We start from the raw sequence: 18,214 nt of genomic DNA on the forward strand, positions 1-18,214 counted from the left end.
ACAATGTGGATGTGACAGAGGGAGTCCGTGATGTAAACATGACTGAGAGCAGAGACATTCCTGATCACCTGATCATCATCATCATCTCTCTGCTTGTGTTTTATGTTAGGTCCAGTTACCAGCATGACACTAAAACAGGTAGTAGTAATGGGTACTTGTTACTTAAATAAATGTCCGAGCCCATACTTCTTTAGCTTGAGTGAAAGAGTATTGTCAGTACTTCACATTTTACCAGCATGTTTGAGTACATGAGTATCTGTACTTCTACTTAAGTTAAGGATGTGTGTACTTTTGCCATCTCTGGTAACATATAATAACAAACTCGTATGTTTATGCAATCTCTGTACACATTATGCTTCAGATAAGTTAGCAGCAAGATCTTTTTTTTCAGCATTGTCAATTAATTGTGCACTTCTTTTGGAGCAGACTCTGGCTGGGGGGCAGAAAAAGAAAAAAAAGGAAAGCTCAGCAAAGTAAATGATCCTTTCTCTTCTGTATGCGCTCTCTCTCTCTCTCTCTCTCTCCCTCTCTCTCACACACTCTCTCACTTTCCATCATAAAAAGTAATCTTTGAAATTAAACGCCTTATCTCAAGCACAAAATGAAATGAAGTTCTCACAAAAAAAAAGAAAAAATGAGATAGAGGCTTCACAGTCTGTCAACATGCAAGATCACATCTTTCTCCGAGCAAGATGAAGTGTGAGGGGGAGCGGGGGGAGAACTTACTAATTAAACAAATTCAAACATTTCCATTTATTATATTCCATCTTGCCATCCTAACGTTAAAGAACGGCTTGAAGCCCATTTTGTACTACTGTAATAGTATTCTTAGGTCTGCCAGAGCCTGATACTGGGGCAGATTTGAATTTGTAAAGCCCGAAATGTGTTCTACACTGCTGTTCTGATGAGGAGCCATGCAATGATATGTGATGCAACATGCAGAAAATGAGAGATGAAATATTAATGACAATGGAATAACTGGTACAGGAGAAGTGTGGAATGCTGCTGTCAGTTGACTGCATTCGTAAAAGCCTTCAATCTATCATCAGGAAACCACAAGTTTAAATTACATAGAGAGAGAGACGGGGAGTGAGAGAGAGAGACTTGAGAGTTCAAAAGTTTTCAACACAGTTATCAATTCAACTTTAAAGATTTTACATTTATGTTGCATTTATATATTGCATATTTAGATCTTACCATATTATAGCAGAATCTGTGGTATTTCTTAGTGACTGTACAATTACAGCTAAATTAAATGGTATTTGTCAATTACAAAATTGAACCAAACCGAACCAAAATCAGTGGTATACTTCAGCAACCAAGTGTGAAGTGAAATTATATATTCGAAGTTTGTTTCATATTCGAAATTGTCTTATAATTTGGATTCATATTGTATTATAAGCAAAATCCGTGGTATCTGATAGTCATATGCCAAAATGTTGTGGTATGATGTATCAGATTCAGAGGCATTGTTTAAGGTCATATCATTGCAAAATACCAACATTTTTGCCCTGTAAAAAAAAAAACAGAAGCCTGAGGTTTGGTCATTTTGTCTGGTAAACCACAACCTCAGGCAATGTAAAATTTAATAAATTGCTCTATCTGAATTTTTCATTAATCAGAGCCAATGATCAGCAGGAAGAATCAACTAAATTGGCCCACACATACTGTAGTATAACCGATTAGATAGATTTGCGCAGTGAGCGTTGAGGACATGTTGAGGTTGGTGGTTTCGAAATGCTGATTTGGAGCGTGTTAGCGTTGCACTTTAACCTGCTTGATATCACAGGCATTTTTCTACCATACTTTAGCCTGCTTTACCTCATGCTAATACAGCAAGATATTAACTGCGTGTTATATCTAAGCAGTCAAAAGCCCTGCAACACGATTCAATCTGACTAAAATAAATGTCTCTTTGAATCCTGAAATCCTGCACTCCGTCTTGATGACTGATGCTCCTCAACAGAGTTCTTGTTCGAAGTATTTATTTTCAATTTAAGCTCTGCGGATCAGCTTTTAAACTGTATTTACGCAGCTGCATGACTAAAGGTAGGGCTTTCTCGAATTGCAGAACGAGCAAACTCTCAATAGATTTGTTTCGGCTTCGAATGAGACTAAATGATACGCTGTGCCGGTGGCGGGACGTTGCTTTTTTTTTTTCTCTTGCCTTATATCCTCAGATACACAAGAACAGGATATGACGCACCGATCTTTCAATATGTTAAGTGTTGATTAGCAATAAAAGAAAAGCGAGTCTAGGAGGAGACACTTAGGAGTCGTGAGGAAAGAGAGCGACGGAAATGACTGCATAGACGCCGCTGAATGCGCCCACCTGGTGCGAAACAGCCTGGATTTAACAGAAGGGGAAATATATATGAGAAGATGCACAAATATGCACATAACCCCCCACCCCCACCCCCACCCTCATTTCCATATGATATTTATAAACCTGGTGTTCTGAAAATACAACTTCAGGCTCATTAACAAGACATTAGTCTATGTGTCATTTATGGGTTTTACCTTTTTTTGCTATTTGATCCATTTCTTCTGCCTTTAAATAGCCATTTGAGTGTTCTGTTAGTCAAAAAAAATTGTCCATATAAAAACATATACTGTAAAAAACATTGGTGGTTAGAGAGCAAAATGTTTTAATCAAAGTGTTCATGTCAGTGTGTGTGTATATGTCAGTCCAGTAACTTTTATATTGAAGAGTCAAATGGCTTGTGGAAAGACACTTTTGTACAGTATGGACACGATCTTCTATAGTGTCATCAGTATTCAGCGTATAGACGTGATTATTTTCCATTGTCAGTATTTTGTGTGTTTATAATTAGCTTCCTAAGCTTTATGACTATAATGAGATGATCTAAAGGTAATGTGAAGCTAGCTACTGAACTAATGTGGATGATTTTCACCAGTCAGTAGAGATTTTGGGGCTTTTGTGTGAATGGCTTCGGTTGGAATGTGCAATCAAATACTAATGTAATGTTTTTGTGCTTCATCTTGCTACACCGGCTAGATCCACATTAACGAGAATACATTTAAAAATGCATATATTCAAAGTCAATGAGGTTCAGTTCTATAAATATTTTAGTCATGTGACTCATTCAACTTGAAATGTGTTATTTGCATAGTACTTTTAACAATATACATTTTAAATGAATACATCGTTCACTATTAGTTTGTCCCTAAGCCGCAAGCCAGAGGCAGCAGTGGCAGCATGATGATGGACAATGTTCTACTGCTATCCTGCTTTCCAGTTTGTTGTTAAAGATTAGTGTTAATTCGTATATTTATAGCACTTGAAATGACGCAGGGTAAGTCTTCTCACGTCTGCCGGCATGCACAGTACGGAGGTGTTTTAAGAAGTTTCAAAGTGGACACGCAATTTTTTTGGGGAAAAAATTTATAATAAAATGGTGGTGTACATAGATTTTTATTTTTTTATTTTTTTATAAATACAGTTTTTTTGATCCATCTAGATTAATTTGACAAAGCCCACATATTTACGTAGCCTGGATTAATCTTTTTTTTTTGTTACTTGTTACAACATTTATCAAAATGAATTTCATGTAATTAATTGTTTTAGAAGTAGCTGCTGCTTATTGAGCAATAAAGAAGGAACAAAGAAAGAGTAGAAGGGGAGAAGAAATGAATTGAGGAATGAATAAAGGGAGGAAAGAAGGAATAACTAGGTGAATCAAGGAAGGAATGAAAGAGAGCAAAAAGGAAGGGAGCAAGTAATTTATTGAGGACTGAAGAAGGAAAGAGAGGAATGAAGGATGGGTTGAATGAAAGACAGAAGAAGGAGAGAAAGAAAGGAAGGAAAGGGTGAATGAAGGGAGGGAGGAAGGAATACAGGGATGCATGAAGGGAAGGAAGAAAGGAAATAAGGAAGGAATAATATGTGGGTGCCTCAGGGAAAAAAACAGAAGAACTAAATAGTAATTAGATAATTGATAAAAAAAAAAAAAAAAAAGGACAGGGACAAAAATTTAAATTTGAAAAATAAAAAGGGATAAAACCATGTTTGGGGAGTGTGGAAGGAAAAAAGGGAGTGTAGGAAGAGAAAGAAAATGAGTAATTGTTAAAACTTAAGGAGTTAATAATAATGTATTAGCAATATTTGTCATTTTAATTTTCAGTCAATTTTTAAAATCCAGTCACTTGCAGTAATTCAGTCAGTAAAGCGGCTTCATAACTTATAGTAGGTATTAAATAATAAACACATTAAATTTAATAGTAAGTGTAAACAAGCTAAGAGTTTATGAATGTAATGCGAATTGATATAAGTAATTTTGACTAATTGCTAAATGGTTTGTGTTTTTAGTAAAAAGAAGACTAAATCACTTCTAGAATTTGATCACATGTTTTATTAGATTTTTTCCTAAAGGTCGTATAGATTTAAACAGAACGACATGAGAGCTCTACCTGAGGGGGACTGGGCTCCTTTTTGACCCATGGATGCTCGTTCCCAATTCTTCTTAATTACTGTCTGGACTAAAACACAGTATCGACATGCTGCGCACTAATGTTGTCCCGCGGTGAGACTTTCGGAGGGAGAGGAGAGGAGGAGAGGAGGTTTACGGAGTCAAATGGAGCAACGGCCCGAGGCCACACGGGGGAGTTTACAGATTTATCTGGCCTGTTATCAGGCCGTGTTTGAAGGCTGAGCTCAGAGAGATTACAACTGCAGACTAACACCCAAGATCAAGTGTTGGCTCATGAGGAGTGCAGCAGAGAGTATGAAAAGTGACCGTTAAAGGTCAGGACCTGGTTTTGATTTCAGTTTTAAAGAAATAATGTTGTGTAACGTGTGGAAGGAATTTGCGGATGGAAGGAAGGGTGCTTGATGGCAAAGAAGGAATGGTGGTTTCAATTAAAGCAAAATGTTTGAAAAAAGAAATATGGAAAAAATGAGACAGAAAGAAAGTATTGAAAGAAAAAACTAAACAAAGAAAATGGTAAAAAATACCAAAACCCAGAAAAAATAAGGAAGAATGTGACAGAGGTCATATCTAAGGTCATAACAGTTCACACTCCATCTTTATTCTACTAGATTTTTTTTTCCTCTCGTGCCAGATGCGAGTGCTTTAGAAAAGCGCTCGCTCACACGCAGGGTGGAAAGAAAACACAGCAGTGAACAGCTCATTGCCTGGCTGAGCGCTCCATAACGTCTACTTCTCATGGCAGGAGCGAACACAAAAACATGGTCTCTAACTCTTTCATCTCCGAATCCTAACAGACGTAAATCTCCTAAAACGACCTGCGCTGGTTTTAATGGTTATAGTGGAACACGCTGTAAACTCCAGAGCCTTGCGAGTGGCGCTGATCCTCGCAGGTGACTATGAGTCAGGCCGTTTGACGTCAATCTGGTTTCAACTGAGAGTCTGGGATTTCTCACACTCATGAGGTGAAACGTGTCGGATCTCATTAGAGCGGCGCTAGCGCCGAGAACGAAGCGGGTTAATGTCGGGTCACTTTGTGCTTGGACTGGGTTCTGCATCACTGCTCTGAATAGAAACATGAGTCAAATGAATAAATGAAGTATTCCTGCTGCTGACTTTTTTGCACACGTTTATCCTTCATTTCTGCTCTCAAAATTCCAGGAATACAGTGCATGATGGACCATCAGAGTCCTGATGCTTGAACATGAGAAGAAAACCAGTGCCGGTGAAACATTCACCCAGTTTCACTCCACATCTCCACTGTAAGTATTTATATTAAGTAAAAAGATGGAATGAAAGAAAGGATAACAGATGTGGAATAAGAAGGGGGGGGGGTAGTAGAACAGGAGTGAGGAAGAAACAAAACAACAAGAACAAAGATAGGAAAGAAAGAATAAGAAAAGATGATGAGGGAAAACTGAAAAAAGAAACAGGAAATATAGATAAGAAACAGCATAAGAAATGAAAACAAACAGGAGAAAAATGAGAAAGTAAAATGTAATGAAAGAAAAAAAAAAAGAAAAAAAGGAAAGATGGTAATAAATAGCCATAATATGCTTTTAAATTGGGGAAAAAAAAGAAAGACAGACTTTTAAAGTGGCATGAAAAAAGAACCAAAATCTCTCTCTCTCTTACCATATATGTCTGTCTGTCTTTCTGTCTATCTATCTATCTATCTATCTATCTATCTATCTATCTATCTATCTATCTATCTATCTATCTATCTATCTATCTATCTACATTTTGTATGTGTGAGAGAGAAATGAAAGGGTCAAATTAAAGAAAAGTCATCAAAAGGAATCAGAATTAAATAATGAAATGTAATGTAACTAAAAGATGTGGATGGACAAAAAAAAAGAAAACAAGAAAGAAAAAAGTGCAGATAGAAATCATAAAAGATGGGGGGCAGACAGGAGAAAGGGAAAGCGAAGCAGCTTCATGAAGCAATGATGTTCCCCAAACAGTTGCCACACATTGGAGATACACAACTTTAAATTGTACAAAGTGTGTTAGTAATTGTGTTTACCACTGCATCATTCGCACCATTCTGGTACATATTTCCTGCTTTAGTTTGTGAACTATTTTGTGAACTACTATTTTTTTTGCACTTTAGAAGCTATTACATTGTGCTGTTCTTCCCACAATTTAAAAAAGTGCTCGCTCTGTAAGAGTGCAGGATTCTGAAGTAGTGACAAAAAAGCTGGAACTTTCAAATCCCCAGACTTCCAAAGAGCCAGTGTGTAGGAACCTGGGCTCTGATCAGAGTGTCAGAAGGGAGCCATGAATAAACATGGCTTCGATGATGGTTGCTGCTTACTTGGCATAAGCGTCAAAGAGAAGGGCACAAAAAAAGGCCTTCCTGTGTGTCCACTGAGCATCGGCACGCGTTTTATATACGCAAATGGAAAACTCTCTCGTTTCTTTCTCCACATCGCCCACAGGATGCCTGAGGAAAAAACGTTGATCAGCTACTTCAAAAAAAAAAAAAAAAAAAAGAAAAGAAAAACGCACCTGTTGAACCTTTAAGTCCTGAAAGGGAATCTAAAGTGCTTACTTTTAGCAAAGAGAGGGCTTTTTTCTTTTGTTGGCACACACCATGATGGAACAGAGCTTTGCTCTATACTTCCACATTCTGATCTCTATGACCCATTTGTCTCCACCAAATGTCTGGCAGTCGTTCAGGTTCAGACTACTCGCGGCTACTGAGAAGGAAATCGACTCCAGACGAGAAGATAGGTCACAACAACAGCCACTTTAGTTCACTTTTACCTGTGCAGTAGATATCTTGGGTAAAAGGTAAATGGCTAGGATGTAATTGCAGGCAATATATATGTCTGTCTTGTTTTTCTTTTTTTGTGTGTGTAATAAAAAAAAGGGGGGAGGGCTTTTATACACCAGTTTAAACTGCAACTTTGTTCTTGCTTTAAAACATGTACAGGGTTGATTATTATTCATTATATTATTAGTTATCTGAATACTCCATTCTGATTTGCTGAAATGTTGGAGTTCCTTGTGAGTGCCTTGTAAACAGCTGGACTACATTGTTGGCAGGTGACTACAGTAAGTGAGCATCACTCCATTGCACTCCACTTTAGCATAAGTGATTCTTAGTCTCTACATATATATATATATATATATATATATATATATATATATATATATATATATATATATATATATATATGATCTCAAAAGTGAGTACACCCCTCACATTTCAGCAACCATTTTAGTATAATCTTCTCAAGGGACAATACTATAGAATTGAAACTTGGACATATTTTACTCAATGTGCAGCGTGTACACATTTACTGTTCTAAAAAAAAATAATACAGACATAATTGTCTAAATAACTGCCAAAAAATGTGAGTAGAGCCTAATTGAACATGTCAAAGGTTTGTCCAAAGTGTACTCTAAAACAGGGGTCCTCAACACCCGGACCAGCACCAGCATCCATGAGTCGCACAGAAAGAATACATAACTTACATTATTACCATTTTATTTATTATCTGATTTTGAGCGGTTTTATTTTGGAAAATTACCAGATTCTTTCCGCCACATCTGTCTATGACTCACTCTTGATGCATGTCATGATGCCTCGGTCACATGTCTTACCTCCATCCGTAACCTTCTTAAAGGGGCTGCTCCGGCCGCTAACACATAATACATTACCGCTAAATTGAAACCCACAAGCGAGCAAAATGAACGAAAAACAACAGTGGTTTCATGTTTATTATTATATTTAGAAAATACCAGTTTTTATGCCGGGCGTATCATTTTATTTTGTTGTAGTTATCCGCCACACCTTAAAGGCCGGTCCATGTATAAAAATATTGTATTGTATCCAAAATATTGTCCGACATTAAACCGGTCTGCGCAAAAAAGGTCGGGGACCACTGCTCTAAAATGTTTCATTTCTATAGTATTGCCCATGAGAAAATATACTAAAATGGTTGCTGAAAAATTGAGGGGTGTATTTACTTTTGTGAGACACTGTATATGTATGTATACCACTCAGCCATAACATTATGACATGACCCTGATTTGATTTGATTGACCCTGTCGTCAGTTCACCACTTTTCCTTCCTTGGAGCAATTTTGATAGATACTGACCACTGGAGACCAGGAACATCCCACAAGAGCTGCAGTGTTGGAGATGCTCTGACCCAGTCGTCACAGTTTGGCCCTCATCAAACTCCCTCAAATCCTTACGCTCACCCATTTCCCCTGCTTTTGACACGTCAACTTTGAGGACAAAATGTTAATTTGCTGCCTAATAAATCCACCCACTAATAGGTGCCATGATAAAGAGGTTATTTACTTTACCTGTCATAATTTATTATGCCTGGTTGGTGTATAAACTTTTAGGCAGGACCTATATACATCTTGTGTAGCCTACGAGATGTGAAATAGTTTGTAATCTTTATAAGCTAACTCAACTTTTTCTGAGCTTGTCTGAAATCTTGTTTGCTCATGTGTTGTGAAGATCAGACTTTGATAGAACTCTCACCCCTGATTGTCCTCCTCTTGTCTGAACAGACATAATGCCCTTCAAATTAATTGCTAATCCTAGAGGCTCATACTTTTGCAGATATATTCAATTGGATTTTTTTCCACATGAATGACCAGGGATATTTTTCTCATTTGCTTCTCTTTGTCTACTTTAAGGGCTTGTGTCAAAACCGGTTCATGAAGAGAGTTTTGGTTGTGGTTCTATGTTCAGTTATATTGTTTGTACTTATAGTAAAAATTACTTAAATACTTCTTTACTTAGTGTATTAGGTTGTAACTGTTTTTGTGGCTTGGGTTTCATATGAGTCATTACTGCTGTAAACTGCATCTGGAATGCTCTCCAAAATTCTTTCCAATGAAATGTGTACTTATGGTCAAAAAACTGTCATTTCAAATCTCACCAGCCAATGAGAGTCATATTGTTAAGCACCGCCCCAGAAAAGGTGAACTTGCATATTATAAAAAACACTGAATCCATAAGGTGTGAAACTTAAAATGTTAACAAAAAGTTGTTTATTGAAAGACTTACATTTTTCCCCACGTAATTATTTATATAAAACTAATTAATTTTATTTTCTTTTAATTAGGATCCTGAATAATGCATTGAGGCCTGTGATGGAATGTTGTGTTATTGTGTACTGTGTTGGACATGGTGATGCACTTTCAGGTGGGGAGGAGAGCTGCTGAAGCCACAAATGCAGGATACAGCCTTCAGAATCTGCAGAAGAACATGAGAGGGAAATGATCAGAATGAGTTTAAATCAAACAGGTCTCTGAAATAAAGTTCCTGTAGAAGGAAAGCTGGGAGTTATTTTCTTTCCTGTACATGGAGAAAAAAAAAAAAACACACACAAAATAGGCAACAACATATACATGAAAAAATTTGGGCTGTCAAAAACACCATGTTGATAAAAATTCATTTTAACTGCGGTAATTTTAATAAAGTATGTTTAATGCAGTGCACATTTTTATTAATAAGAAAAAAAAAATGAAGCTAAATTAAAACCTTCAAAGTGACACTAATTCAAGATGTTCTTTCTTTTCTTGGATATAATAAATAAAAAATAAAACATTTTTTTTGTGTTTATCAATAAACAATTATTTTACTGATGCACCAAAATCCACCATGATGCACATAGCCAGTAATTAAAACTGTCCGTGTGGAAACATAGCAAAAGATCCATTTGGTATCCTGATGAGTTACATAATTTTAAACACCATAATTACTTTAAAAGATTTACAACATTGTATCTTAATGCTCTATGTTGCGTTTGGTTTCACTAATAATTAACATACATTTGTTACATAGCATAAAGCATCCATATTTGTCCATGCCCATGTTGATTAAAGTATTAAAAACTTAAAGTATTAAAGGTACATTTAGAACAGATAATGTGCGATTATTATATATATTTATATATTATTGACAATCATGCAATTGATCGTAAATTAATATTTTAATTGATTGACAGCCTTATTAAAAATGTAATAAAAACAAACAGTATTCAGTGTGCTTGTATTTCAAGCACTTAATTTATATTGAGCTTGATATTACAGTTTAAAATTTTCCCAGAACCTAAACAGTGTCAAAGTTATAAGCATATACTTCTAAATGACTAAAGTGTGACTGTGTAAAAAGAAAAAAATATTTTTTTTAGGAATTAAGACAGCAGTCTCTCTGCACTAAAGTGTATATATAGATGTGGACAAATATGTTTGTTTTCCTCCAAAAAAAAAAAAAAAATAAATAAATAAATAAAATAAATAAAATAAATCGATCATGATTTTCTCTGAAATAGGCAAAAGTAACTGCAGTCCCATGTTCATTCCATATTTAATAAAAACTAAGGTTCCACTTTTTGATTAAACTATTTTACATTTATTTCTTGGTACCCCTATGAATAATTGGATTATAGTGATGCTTTTATTAGTTCTAAAACTAACCTTTTTAGATCTAATATCTTTAATATCGCACAAACCTATCAGTCATTCAGCCTATTTCAGTAGTCAGCAAGAAAATAAGAGACACGTGTCATCCAAGGAGGATGTTCCTGTGACTACAGTTGCAATATCAATATCAATATCAGTTTTTCAAGGTCTGTAGCCAACCTTCTTGGATAGGGCCATAAAAGAAAAATCAACACCAAACTGAAGAGAAGGCTGGTGAGAATTGTGGACAAAGAGCCAAGAAATATATCCAAACAGACACAAGCTGAATTCCAAGGTACATCAATGTCACTGAACACTGACAATCATCAATGATTCTGGGAGAATGTCCTTCAGGCAGATAAGACAAAACTGGTGCTTTGTGGCAAGGTATAGCCACTGTATGTTCAGAGATGCAGAAATGAAGCTTTCAAAGAATAAGTGGCAAGACCTACTGTGAAACATGGAGTTGGCTTGATTATGTTTTGTGGCTGCTTTGCTTTCTCTCTCATGGGGAGCCTTGGATCTCTACAGGGCACAATGAAATCTCAAGACTACCCAATGTCAGAAAGCTCCATCTCAGTTGTAGTCCTCCAATTGGACAATGACCCAAATCATAGAGCTAAAAGCACCCAAGAACATGTAAAACAAAACACTAGACTAAAGAAAATGATGAAGCCTGGAGACAGCTAGAGAAGTGTGCTCATGAACACTGGGGCAGACTAGCGGTTGACAGGTGTAGAAGTCTCACTGACACCTACAGATATCACCTGTTTCCAATAATTGCCTCTATGGGTTGTGCAACAAAAGAGATAAATTACCAAAATTAAATCTGAACATCATAAAAAAATCATCTGGTCCTTATCAGGTTTTAGAATTAGGTAAAAACAGCTTTAGATTAACACCACAACATATTCAACTGTCATCTTTTTTTAAAATAATAAAGCCAAAATGAAGAAAATGTGCGTGAAAAACCACGTACACCTTATGACCGCCTATACACTCAATAACCGCCTTTAGCAGGAACGTGAAGTAATGGTGTTCTCTATGCCCATCAGTCTCTCATCACTGTGGAGGGATTTTGGTTCACTCGTCTTTACACCGTTGCTTTAGTTCATTGAGGTTTGCAGGCATATGTTAATGTACAGCGCTCTTAATTTCAGCCCAGCTTTAACTGTTGGACAGGTGGCCTCACATCTGACTCTAAAACGCTTCCGTATACAGAGGAGTTTATTATCGACTCAATGACTGCAAGTTGCCAATGTCCTATGGCTGCAAAACAAGTCCAAACCATCACCCTTCCACCACTATGCTTGACAGTTGGTATGAGGTTTTGTGCACAGCTCGAATGCTGTGTGTTTTTGCCAAACATGGCACTGTGCATATTGGCCAAACATGGTCTCATCTGTAGAAAGGACATTTTCTTTAGATGCATCTTTGCAAACCTTAGCCATGATGCTAAATTATTTCAGAGAGAAGCTGCTTTCTACTTGCAATTTTTTCCCCAAACAAACCATACTTGTTTACTCATTTTATAATTGTACTGTCATGAACTTTAACATTTCTCAAGTAATTGAAGCCTTCAGAGTGCGAAATGTAACTATTGTGATTTTTTTTTTTTTTTTTTTTTTGCAATTTCTCTGAGCATTGCACAGTCTTGGGCTAAATTTGCTGAGACATCCATGCCTAAGAAGATTAGCAACTGTCCTGAATGTTTTCTATTTATGAACAATCATCTTTACTGTAGAATGATGGACTTTAAATTGTTTGGAAACGGCCTTATAACCCTTCCCAGATTCCTGCATTTTGACTTGATTTGTCTAAAAACTAATATGTCTAAAACTAATTTAATGTGGTGTTCATCGGGTTACGGGCCAAATCACTTTTGTCCATGCCATTTATGTTTTATTATTTAAACCATTCTTTTGAACCAAAAAGCAAAACAGAATTAATTAAATAAGGAATGAACATCGATGGACAACAATCAATTTTGTCCATTTCAAGTTACTTTAGTAAAGTAGAAGTAGTGAGGGTTTTTCTTTTTCGTGGAAGGATAATACATTTTCCATGTTTTTATATGTATAAAAATATACATATATATAATAGTAATAATAAAAGAACATGTAAAGACACTTAAAACCGACTGTGATGCCGTAACAACTTTTCAGCAGTACAGCAAATATCATGTCTCATCAACGCCTGTTTCGAACTGCATGGCATGCGGTATATGGACAAAAGTATTCGGGAAACCTGAATTTTCCACCCATGTGTTCTTTCCCAAACTGTTACCACAAGGTTGGAGAAACACAAGTGTATGGAATGTCTTTGGATGCAGTAGCATTCAATTTTTTCTTCGACTTGAACTAGGAGAGCCAAAATTGTAACACCTGACCTCAATGTAATTGAACACCTTTGGTATCAATTGAAACTCTGAATGCAAACCAAGGTCTCCTGACCGTACATCAACACCTGACTTTATTTTACGTCCTTGTGACTGAATGAATTTCAACAATCGCACTTTAAAATCTAGTGGAACATCTGTCCAGAAGAATACAGGTATAACAGCAGTAAATGGGAACTAAATGTGAAACGGTATGTCTAAAAAGTACATATGAATCTTACGGTCAGGTGTCTACAATCCTTTTGTCCATAAAGTGTATTTTCGTGAACACACCCGTGAGCAGTGCATGCTGTAAGTGCTTACCTGTCGTTATTTATGCAGGTGAGACATAATCTACGCTCCTTCCATAACACTCAGATTTCTGCAAACTGCAATAACAGAGGTATACATGTAAGTATTACATAAAAGTGACATTATTTGATATTCAAGTGGCTTTGTAGACAGTGTGCTGTGATATTGGATAGGCAATTAAACAACTTATATATATATATATATATATATATATATATATATATATATATATATATATATATAAAGCAATAGATCACAGCTTTATATTACTGTGCTCGTTTGACAATGTTATTATTTCTGTATGACAGTCGAGGACTTTGTTGTGCAATGTAACACAAATCTAATGATTGGTCTAAAAAATCTGCGTTCCCATTCAAAAAACATTAAAATGTGCGTATTTAATACTAATACTAAAATACTATACTAAGTACGTATACCGCAGTTGAGCAGAATGTAAGTACGTCATCTATGTGTGAAGCTCTCAAGTTAATTACAAAACTAAATAAATAGTTAATTACGCTAAAATATTTACGTTAAACCAAACTGTAAAGAAAGTCAGGTCCAAACTCGGTTCTATTTCCTACAGTAAAGTGGACATCGAAATAAATAATGAACTTTTGCCAGCGTCCGTGTGTACGTGACAGAGCCCACGCAGCTAGCTATCATATCAAAATGACCCCTGGTTAGTCGTGTAACGTTTTATTCACCAGCCATTTCTTACCCTTTAAGGAATTCCAAAATACACGAAGAGAAAAAAGACTATGTCGAACAACAGAAAAGCCCAAAAGTCGAACCAGTAGGAGTGTTTGGGTAAAGAAACCGCCGCCTTGTTGTTGTCTCCATTCCCCATGTTGTTTGCACAACTTCCTGCTTCCGCCACTGACCGGAAATGGCGGGTTCAGTTTTTTTTCCCACTCCCGGGAATGTTAAAACAAATTTTAATGTATTAAAAAATAATTAATTATTTAACTGTTAAACATTAATTTTTTATTATTATTATTATTATTATTATTATTATTATTATTATTATTATTACTACTACTACTACTACTACAATATGAGGTCCAAAACGGTTCCAGCATGACAATACCACAATGCACAGAGTGAACTCAAGCGCTACAGTATATGGTTTGCGAAAGTTAAAGTAGAAGAGCCTGAGTGTCCAGCACACAGCTTTATTGAAACCCTGACTGCACCCCAGACCTCCTCACTCAACATCAGTGCCTAATCTCACTAATGCTCCTCTGTTTGAATGAGCACTTAGCCATACAGGCAGGGTCCAAAACCTGACCGAAAGCCTTCCAAGACAATTGGGGCTTATTATAACAGCAAAGTGGAACTGAATCTGGAGTGGTACATGTGATAGTCAGGTGTCCAAAACAAACTTTGGAAACCACCCTATTAGATAGATAGGGCCGAAAAACTGGTCGTAAGTCCATTAGGCCGTATGTTGAGAAGAGTGACTACTCTATGATGCATTTCCGACACAAAGAGGCACTGTAAATACATAAAAAAAAATTTACATAGTACAAATAAAGTAAATAAAAAATTATATATATACAGTGGTACCTTAACCTACGAGTTTTTCTTTGTTATGCTTTGTTACGCGAGCAAAAAATTGAGCGAAGCCAGAAAGCGAAGATTGTGACGAAAATTTAAATAAGCAAAGAAGAAAAAGTAAAAAATTAAAAGTTTAGGGATACGTAGTGTACAGTAGTGATAGAGAGAGTAGCAAAAAACGAGTTTTCCTTCCGCTTCCGCTTATCGCATATATATATATATATATATATATATATATATATATATATATATATATATATATATATATAACTTTCTTTTGGCTTCTCCCATTAGGGGTCGCCACAGTGGACCATCCACATGTCTGATTTGGCACGTTTTTACGCTGGATGCCCTTCCTAACGCAACCCTCCTCATTTATCCGGGCTTGGGACCGGCACTAAGGCTTGTGCAACCCTAATGGCTGGGGTTGGTTCCCTGACCAGGGATCGAACCGGGCATATATATATATATATATATATATATATATATATATATATATATATATATATATATATATATATAATTTTTCCCCATCGGAGGCGACCATCGAATCTCTAAAATATCGTAAGTCGGGTGGTCTAGGTCGGGGTCTGACTGTACTTTCATTATACATAATTTATTATAGTTTCTAAGTTCCTAAGTAATATACTTTATAAAGAAAGATAATTAAGAGTTTATGGAATGCATGTTTTTCAATGAAACATCCCGATCAAACAGCTATTTATGAGACAAACCGGGTGTGTTAAAGTAGGATGTTGCTATAAACCTCTAGTTTAGTGCAAATATCCTCTAGGACTTGATAAACAACACACAACAAGATTAGACTAATTCTGGCTTTCATGCAGTAAATGAATTACTCTACAATTTAATTCCATGTCCTGGGAACTAAACTGAGGCTGGGTGTCTGAACTATCAAAGCCATTTTAACTTGGGTCTTCGAGACAGCAGTTAATGACTTAGCAGGTCACCAAGGCTATAAACACCTCCCTGATGGAACAGAAACTTTATAGACTCATAAACTCACTCCAGAATGTAATTAATTGGTGTATTTTATTCGTTTACCTTTTGACAAAGCATAAACTGAGATAAGGTTAAGGATTCTGGCTTTCTAGTAACCCCGGGATTTGATCTCACAATCTCCTGGTCAGGAAAGAGCTTACAATCAGTCACCTGCAGATTTCGATCTAATTGCAATTTGTCGATGTGGGTTCTGAGTTCCGACAAATTATACCCAAATTAGATTTATGGTTAGATTTCATGCTGTTAATTAAGCAGTAATTTGTCATTCAGTGCTATGGAAGTGGCACCAATTATCATTAAATGCAGAAAACTGTGAAGCAAAACTTGATTTAATGCAAAAGTTATAAAAGGAAAATGAAGTGGACCCAAACAAACCCAAAGTGGACCTCTGACTTACCCTGAAGTGTTTCGTTTCGAACACCAAAGTGTGTGTCCTGCAGAGACACAGAGTCTGAATAATTAATGCATGCGATGCTTCATTAGTTTTATTGCCAAAGGTGGAGTTTCAGAGTTTGGGCAGAAGAATAGCTTGTTTGTACTTGGAGCTCATCAGCATCCTCTCTCTTTCTCGTTCTCATTCTCTCACTTACTCTTGCTTGCTCTCTCCCCAGCTTTTTTTATTGACTTCATGTGCATTATTCAAGTGCCAGAATGAAATTGTGTTTAAAATGTTTGCCGACGTGACTGCCTGAAGCCGGTTTCCTGCCAGATTTGGTGATAAAATGTTTTGTGTAATGACATTTCCAGAAAAAAGAAAAGAAAAGACTCACACTTACCAATTCATATCAACTCGTGAAAAAAGGCACACTATTCGTAAGATTCAGTTAAGAAATTTTAATTTGCTGTGGCAGTTTTTTTGTCCGGTTTTCATTAACTTCTCTATAATTAGCACTTTTTTTAATTTATTTTTTTATAAACTAGAAATATATAGTAGAAAAAAATATACTGTTCTTTTACCTCAAATACAATAAAATGAATTAATCTGCTAATCTTTTTGCATTTAAATAAAGACTACAGATGAAAAGGATATCATTTTTAATTAGTTGATTGCTAAAATGGTAATAAATATTTTTGTATTTCTTCCCAAAAAATGGTACACTCTCAGAAGAGATTTTTTTTTACTACAAAATCAACAACAAAAACAACAACAATAATAATAATACTAATAATGATAACAATGATGATCATAATAAAATAAATGCCATTAAACTGTACTATGAGTTTCAAAAATATATAAAAATCAAACATATCCAATAATCATCACAAATTCTATGGTTCTCTATTTCATTTAAAAAATGAATCAATAAATATAATTTTAATTTATACATTTATTAAGTTTTCTTTAAACTAATGACAACTAATTTGGTAATGATATATATATATATATATATATATATATATATATATATATATATATATATATATATATATATATATATATATTTAAACATATTTCAAAATATTTATTTATTCATATATGGTTTATAAAAGAAATGGACACATAGCAGCTGTTTAGCATGACATAGGTGGGGCAGAGCTTAAAGCATGTAAAGTTGCTAAATTAGATCAATGTAATGTGACATTTTATATTACTAATTATATTAAAAAAACATATTACAAAAATATGACCACAGTTGTTTTGACCGGTATTGTCTACGCTTAAGGGGACAAATAGCTGTGAGGTGTAACCCTGAAGCAAATAAACACTGTGAAATGTTTATTTTATTGATCTGAGGTAGTTTAAGAATATTCTTCCCTAATGTTTAGAGGAGCCTCTTTTCAGAAAGTGGTGTGTGTGCAGGGGTGTCCATGCTCTGCAGCAGTAATGAGGTAATCCATCTTTTCTATATGTGAGAAATGGAGAACTGCATTAAATCTGTATTAACTCAGATTAGCAGTGGTAAATTTTTTATAGCACACATATATGCTCCCATTATGTCATAGTTTAAGATTGTATCATATTTAAAAAGGAAATGAAAACATATTTATAGCAGCTTTTTTCACTTTTATAGAATTTGTCTGGTGAACCCCACATATTGGTTTGTTGTATCAAAGGAAA

The 18,214-nt window shown here is 35.5% G+C and overlaps 2 long non-coding RNA genes across 2 annotated transcripts in view; one reads left to right on the forward strand and one right to left on the reverse strand.

Moving 5' to 3' along the window:
• LOC124381094 overlaps positions 1–8,810 on the forward strand; it is a 70,250-nt gene extending 61,440 nt beyond the window's left edge. Inside the window, exons 2-4 of the long non-coding RNA XR_006924791.1 lie at positions 5,610–5,710; positions 7,415–7,508; positions 8,539–8,810. This is a non-coding gene — a long non-coding RNA (uncharacterized LOC124381094). The remainder of the gene's footprint in view (positions 1–5,609; positions 5,711–7,414; positions 7,509–8,538) is intronic.
• Positions 8,811–9,447: 637 nt separating this feature from the next.
• On the reverse strand, positions 9,448–14,456 carry LOC124381093. Its single transcript, XR_006924790.1, has 3 exons — positions 14,297–14,456; positions 13,588–13,652; positions 9,448–9,675 (listed from the first exon to the last, which is right to left on the reverse strand). It is a non-coding gene; the product is annotated as an uncharacterized LOC124381093 (long non-coding RNA).
• Positions 14,457–18,214: the final 3,758 nt, after the last annotated feature.

This window comes from Silurus meridionalis, chromosome 28, assembly GCF_014805685.1.
Source record: "Silurus meridionalis isolate SWU-2019-XX chromosome 28, ASM1480568v1, whole genome shotgun sequence".
Lineage (NCBI taxonomy): Eukaryota > Metazoa > Chordata > Actinopteri > Siluriformes > Siluridae > Silurus > Silurus meridionalis.